Here is a 7,341-nt window from a genome sequence, read left to right as displayed (position 1 = left end):
GCAGAGGCAGCCAAAATGTGTATGCAAATAGCCGCAGAGGGAATTTGTGTTACATAGGTGTGGCAGAGGTTCGAAGAGACATGAACTTGCTGTAAACAGAAGACCTTCATGCTTACTCCAGGTGCCTTGTATTGAATGGATCAAAAATTCTTCCACTCAGTTACCTTAATGTTACAATAAAATGTTACAATATCTAATTAACCAACTGTCAACCTACAGGTTAACACTTCACAAAGCAGAGCCAACAAACCCAATATTTGTTTATCACCAAGCTATACAGATTGCTATGGGGGAACAATCATGCATCTGGCTCCTAGGTCATTGAAGTATGAAGAATGACTAAGGGAGCATGATTTATTCACCTCTGACTCAAAGAAATGAGTCAACTTCAAGTTCTTACATCAGGAAGTGAATCAGCAGGGTAGAGAGAGGTTGGGACACGGTCGGGAGCCACAATTATAAACCATAAACTAATTTAGTGACCAACTCCTTCATACAAATGATAAGAGATTGCATCAAAAATAAACAAGTTGATTCAAGAATGGACGGATACAGGCTTTGTGCACTTATATTGTACCACCCTACTATATATCTTGGTAAACTAGTTTTTAAAGAAATCACATTTTATGGTTGTGCATTCCAAATTCAGAGATTAATGTTTAGGTGATGCTGAAAAGCTTCCAAAGGCACCTGGTTTTGACACATTTACATTTTAATGAATTGACACTTGCATTTTCCCCCACAAACTACAAAATTAAATTATAAATACACAAAAAATGTAAAACGTAATGAAAATGTTAAAAAAAGCACTTGTGTATACAAAAAACAGACACGCCTGCATTATACAGATCAATTGTTGTCAATTTCTTCTTGTACAAAAATAAAATTATTCCACGGTGTTATTACACTGCATTGGTAATCTTGCACCTTCAACCTGAAGCCTGTCACCATTTTGTACATTGTTAAAGATACCGATATCCAGTTAAAATGTTTCTGAAGAACTAGCAATGGCAAAGAAGGATTTGAAACTAACTAGCAAAGTTATCTTTTGTCTCATTTGTAGACAATATTAAACAAGGCAAACCACGCAGGCCTTTAAATTATGCTGTGGGATATTCGGTACAAACCCTTGCTCAGTTTTGTCTGAAATTCCATCCCCTACTTTAGCAGAGGAATTAACCAGTTTATTTTTTTAGGTGAGTTAATGCCTCTGCTATAATAGCGGAATTTCAGAACGTTTGTACATTAATATCGCACTGGGTAACTTCAAGGCAGAGCACTTTGAGGCAAATATGTAGATACTTCAGCTGCCATACTGATGTTTACAGGTACATGTTAGCAATGTAGGTATTTTAATGGATGATACACAAACCCATTTAAGATTTATGATGAATATTTTATCAAAACTGTCAGACTAAAGTTAAATGCCAACTTCCATTGTTTCAATTTACACTTGTCATGACATACTGCCAATAATGCTTATCACAATAATAGACTCTACCCAGTGATGGTAGAGACACAGAATGAAGGTTGAGGAGGTATCTGGTTTAGCCCAGCAATTGTATCCACTTCTAATGAATGAGATAAAGTATGTTCTGAGCTCCTGAATCAGTCAATAAACAAGTCCCTCCTTGACGGCCAGCCTCTGACGGTGGATCTTATCCTGCTCCAACTCCTCATGGCTGGGATGCCAGAGTCTAGCCAATATCCTTTCTATATTCAAGGCATAGACTGTATGTGCTGGTATCACTTCCCTGTGTACCTACAAAGAAAAACAAGCAGTAAATAAGTACAAAAGGAAGTAGGTGACAGATAAATTAGAATATTTCAAATTTAGGAGAACAGACTTCTGAGAATTTCAACCTCTCCTTATTTCCAAGTTGTGCCCAAGAGTGGACTTCAAAAATCTTAAAATGTTGCTATTGCAAAAAGCTAAAAAAAAACAATGTTTGCAATTATCTAGAGCTCCTCTTAATGCCATCTCCAGATGAGTTAAATGTACACATACAGCCAGCCCTCAATACAACACTGTTTAAGAGCCAAAGAAAGTGGTGCCCATGCTCCCACTAGGATTTGGAAGAGTCCCCTCTCAGCCCACCAAGTGCCTATAGAATAAAATTAATGTATACAGAACCATATGCTTAAAAATCATTACGCTAAGCTTTTATGTTACCAAAAGTAGCAAACACAGATTATAGGAACATAGGAAAAGGAGCAGGCCATTCAGTCGCTCAGGCCTGCTCCACTATTCAATTAGACCATGGCTGATTTGTACCTCAACTCCATTTACCCACATTTGATCCATATCCCTCGATACCCTTACCGAACAAAAATACATCAATCTCAGTCTTGAAAGCTCCAATTGTCCTAGCATCCACAGCCTTTTTGGAGAGTTTCAAACTTCTACTACCCTTTATCTGAAAGTGCTTCCTGATTTCCCTCCTAAAATGACCTAGCTCTAATTTTATTATATCCCCTTGTAATTCCCCCACCAGAAGAAAGTTTCTCCATAACTACCCTATCAAATCCTATTAACATTTTAAACACTTCGATAAGATCTCCCCTCAATCTTCTATACTCAAGGGAATACCAGCCAAGTTTGTGTAACCTGTCCTCATAACTTAACCCTCTAAGCCCCAGTATCATTCTGGTGAATCTGCGCTACACACTCTCCAAGACCAATATATCCTTCCTGAGGTGCGGTGCCCAAAACTGAACGCAGTACTCCAGATAGGGTCCGACTAAGGCTCTATATAACTGAAGCATTACTTCCTCCCCTTTGTATTCTAATCCCCTTGAGATAAAGATGATCCATGCAGATCAGCCAATCAGCAGCTTCTTTCTCATTGGATTTGTCAATGCATAACTCAATGTAATCTCACCATTTGCGATTGATTCTGAAATAACACTTTCACAAAAAAGATTTGTTAGCAGTGTATCTGACACGGTCAACCGTAACTTTTTCTTAATAGTGACACAACTGATGGATGGTGCATTCTGCAACAACGCTTGTTACTGCAATCGAACAGAAAATAGAATACAGAACCAGTAAGTTCGGAAATCCTGAGAGTTGATCGACAAGCCCGGGTGGTTTGATAAACCCATAATAGACCAGTCAGTTTATCAGTCTTAGGAAAAGTAATGGAATCCCTACTAAAAGGAGAAAATAGAAAAAACATCTAGAAACCTAAAATATAAGTGAATAGTCAGCAAGGGTTTCAAAAGGGAAAGATTTGCTTGACCAACTCATTGAATTTTTGAAGAGGTAACAGAGAGAATAGACAAGGGTAATACAGTAGATGTAATTTATCTAGATTTCCAAAAGGCCTTCGATAAGGTGCCACATAGTAGACTAATGAATAAGGTCAGAGCATGCGGAGTCAGGGGACAAGTAGCAGAATGGATAGCTAGCTGGCTGCCAGACAGAAAGCAGAGAGATGGAGTAAAGGGTAGCTATTCAGAAGGTGGAATGTGTGTCCCACAAGGATCAGTGCTGGGGCCACTGTTCTTCTCAATTTATATCAACAGTTTGGACTTTGGAATCAAAAATACAATTTCTGAATTTGTGGATGACATTTTTTTTTTGGGGGGGGGGGGGTGGAAAACAGGAAATACTGAGGAGGACTGCAACAAATTACAAGACGACATTAATAAACTTGCAGAACAGGCATATAATTGGCAAAAGAATTTCATCACATGTACGAGGTACTATATTTTGGTAAGAAATACAAGGAGGTAACATATTACTTGGAAAATAAAAATCTAAATGGGGTAGAGGAGCAAAAATCTCAAAGTAGTGACACAGGCTAATAAGGCCATAAAAAAAAAACAAGCACTAGGGTTTATTTCTAGAGGATAGAATTGAAAAGTAGACAAATTATGCTAAACTTGTAGCGAGCCTTGGTTAGACCACACTTGTAGTACTGTGTACAGTTCTGGTCACCATATTATAAAAAGGATATAGAGGCACTGGCGAGGGTGCAAAAAGGATTTACAAGGACAATACCAGAAATGTGAGGTTATACCCATCAGGAAAGGATGAACAAGCTGGGTCTCCAAAAGAAAAGGCTGAAGGGTGACTTAATAGAGGTCTTTAAAATTATAAAAGGTTTTGAGAGAGGGAGTGTTTCCATTTGTGGGGAAGAGCAAAATTAGAGGCCATCAATAATAGGATAGTCACCAAGAAATCAAATAGGGAATTCAGAAGAAACTTCTTTACGCAGAGTGATAAGAATGTGAACTCACCATCACAGGGAGTAGTTGAAGCGAATAGTATAGATGCTTTTAAGGGAAGGCTAGATAAGCATGAGGGAGAAGGCAATAGAGGATTATGCCAATAGTGTTAGATGAGGAAGGATGGGAGGAGGCTCGAGTGGAGCATAAACGCCGGCATGGACTGGATGGGCCGAATGGCCTGTTTCTGTGCTGTATATCCTATGTAATCATAGTATGGTTTTGATGGCAAAATCTTCAATATATGTTTGTGTGAGCTTCTTTGAAGGTGCATTGACCCATAGCAATCAGAAGAATTGAGGCTGTAAAAGTTATAGCTCCTGGACATCAGATTCCATTACTGTCTCTTTACTTCTTAGCAGATTGTTTGAGGTTAAACACATTTTCCTGGAGATAGAATTACATAGAATATACAGCATAGAAACAGGCCATTCGGCCCAACTAGTCTGTGCTGGTGTTTATACTCCATACGAGTCTCCTCCCATTCCATCTACCTCATCTCAGCCTTTCAGTATTTCTTTCTATTCCCTTTTCTCTCATGTACTTGTCTAGTTTCCTTTTGAGAGCATCTAAGCGATTTGTCTCAACCACTACCTGTGGTAGAGAGTTCTATATTCTAACCACTTTGAGTAAAGAAATATCTCCTTATTTCCCTATTGGTTTTATTAGTAACTATCTTATATTTGTATTCTCTGACAAGTGGAAACATTCTCTCCACACCTACTCTGTCCAACCCATTCATAATTTTAAAGACCTCTATCATGTCACCTCTAGGTCTCTTTTCTAAAGAAAAACAGTTCCAACTTGCTCAATCTTTCCCAATAGCTGTAATCTCTCAGTTCTGGTACCATCCTTATAAATCTTTTTGCACGTTCTCCAGTGCTTCTATATCGATTTTATAGTATGGAGACCAGAACTGTGTACAGTACTCCACGTGCAGCCTGACCAGGGTCCTATACAAGTTTAACGTAACTTCACTACTTCTGAATCCTGTACCCCTAGAAATAAATCCCAGTGCTTTGTTAGCATTTTAATTACTTTGCTGACCTGTGATGCTGCTTTTAATGATTTGTTCACCTATATGCCAAGATCCCTTTGCTCTATACAGACAGCAAATGATCAGAGAAGCAATCATTCAGTTACATTACAAGCAGATCGACTGATAAGTTTGTGTCACCAAAGTTTTAGTAAGTGAAATTAATCTGTGACTGGTGCATCAACAAGCTCATCAATAAATCGCTCTCATTCTTGCTTCGCTTTGGAGCCTGAACTTCAATGTCAGAAATTTTATGTACAAAATCATGGATTTCTGGATCTACAACTCTCCACAACTCGTTGTTACAAAGGTTTTGAAGACTGCTCACTCCTTGGTATTACTGACGAGACCAAAAACAGCCCCGAAATCAAACTACTGTTCCTTGTAAGCAAATGGTGAATGGAGATAATAAGTGTGAATAGCTTTTTGCAAATGATCATCAACCAAGCCTGTGAATGGACATTCTTTTAGTGCCAACTTGCTTTCCGTGTGCTTTTCTAGGAAGAAACAAATGAGCTGCGTTTGGAAATTGAGCAAGGCAATTGTACAAGTCTATAAACAGGGGCAGACTGATTCTCCCAAAAGAGGTGTTTCTGACTCAGAGGCGAGTGCTACCAATGAGTCACTGCTAACACTTGGAAGACCAAAGCTATCATCTTCGGCCCCCGCCACAAATTCCTTCCTCTTGGTATCAATTCCATGCTGCTCCACACCCGCTATTTCACCATTAAACCAGTTTCCACCAACTCAGCAACCTATTCGACCCCGAGCTGAGCTTCTGACCAGTTATCCTCTCCATCACAACAACCACCTCCTTCAGCCTCCATCGTATCGCCCACCTCCACTCATCAGCGGCTCAGACCTTCATCCATGCCTTTGCCACCTCTAGACTTGACTATTCCAATGGTCTCTTGGCCAGCCTACCATCCTCAGCTGCTCATATCCTATCCAGCACAGTCCCACTCATCGCCTGTCCTTGCCGACCTACACTGGCTCCCAGTCCCGCAACGCCTTAGATTTAAAATTCTCCATGTTTAAAATCCCTTCATGGCTTTGCACCTCCAGTCATACAACTTCCACGCAACTGTGATCCTCCAATTTCCCCCTCCCTTCTCTCCATAATTGGAAGCTGTACTTTCTGCTCTTTAGGCTCTATGTTCTGGAATTTCATCCTGAAACACCTCCATCTCCCAAGACCTTCCTTCAAACTCACCTCTTTCGCCAAGCTTTTGGTCACTGCTCCCAATATCACCTTCTTTGGTCCATGTTTGTCTGATTGCACCCGTGAAGCACCTTGGGACGTTTATTTGCAATAAAGGTGCTCTATAAATGCAAGTTGTTGAGATTCTTATAATGTGCAGTATTCACTTCTCACTGATGTGTAGCTCAACAGCTCCGCTTACTCCCTGATCCACGGGCTGCATTCTTGATTTTGTATTCTGTAGAAGAAATCAATTTCTTATCTAAGAACTGAAGGCATTCAAAGATATTCTGGCAGCTATCGACGCGGGGAAAAGTTTTCTCTTCGAGTCGTTACCTGTAGGAGAATCTGCACCAAGGGCACATAGCTCTTTGTTAGCTGTCAACCTCCTTCCTCCTCTGGGTCACAACAACACGTTTCGAGTAAGCACAAGACACTTCGTAGTGCAGCATATGGAACAGACTTTATTGATTCACAGTAAAGGTGGTCAGCCTAACTGTATACAGAGAGTGGCTTTTTGGTTATGTCCTATCTTTCAAGCCCTCTGAATTACTATTGAAAACCATGCTCCTATATACACCACTAGCTGAAGTGCCCGGCGGTGCAGAGGCTTTTTCGAGGGCATGTTGTTGTTGGGAGAGAGAGAGAGCGCGACTGGGGGGGGGGGGGGGGGAAGGGGAAGGGAGGGGGGGGGCCGGGGGGGAAGGGAGAGGGGAAGAAGAGGGAGGGGCTAGAGGGGGGGGAAGGGAGGGGGGAGAGGGGGGAAGGGAGGGGGGAGAGGGGGGAAGGGAGGGGAAGGGAGGGAGGAAGGGAGGGGAAGGGAGGGAGGAAGGGAGGGCTTGAGGCCGAGAGACGGCCACGGCCACGCCCG

The 7,341-nt window shown here is 41.1% G+C and overlaps 1 long non-coding RNA gene across 1 annotated transcript; it reads right to left on the bottom strand.

Moving 5' to 3' along the window:
* Positions 1 to 694: 694 nt before the first annotated feature.
* Positions 695 to 7,127, bottom strand: LOC147121833 (uncharacterized). The gene is made up of 2 exons (XR_015077626.1): positions 6,483 to 7,127; positions 695 to 1,762 (listed from the first exon to the last, which is right to left on the bottom strand). It is a non-coding gene; the product is annotated as an uncharacterized LOC147121833 (long non-coding RNA).
* Between the last annotated feature and the right edge of the window lie 214 nt (positions 7,128 to 7,341).

Source organism: Somniosus microcephalus, chromosome 3, assembly GCF_052327205.1.
Source record: "Somniosus microcephalus isolate GS21.2 chromosome 3, FLI_Smic_1.0, whole genome shotgun sequence".
In the NCBI taxonomy this organism is placed as follows: Eukaryota; Metazoa; Chordata; class Chondrichthyes; order Squaliformes; family Somniosidae; genus Somniosus; species Somniosus microcephalus.
This window is presented reverse-complemented; position numbering and strand designations above follow the sequence as displayed.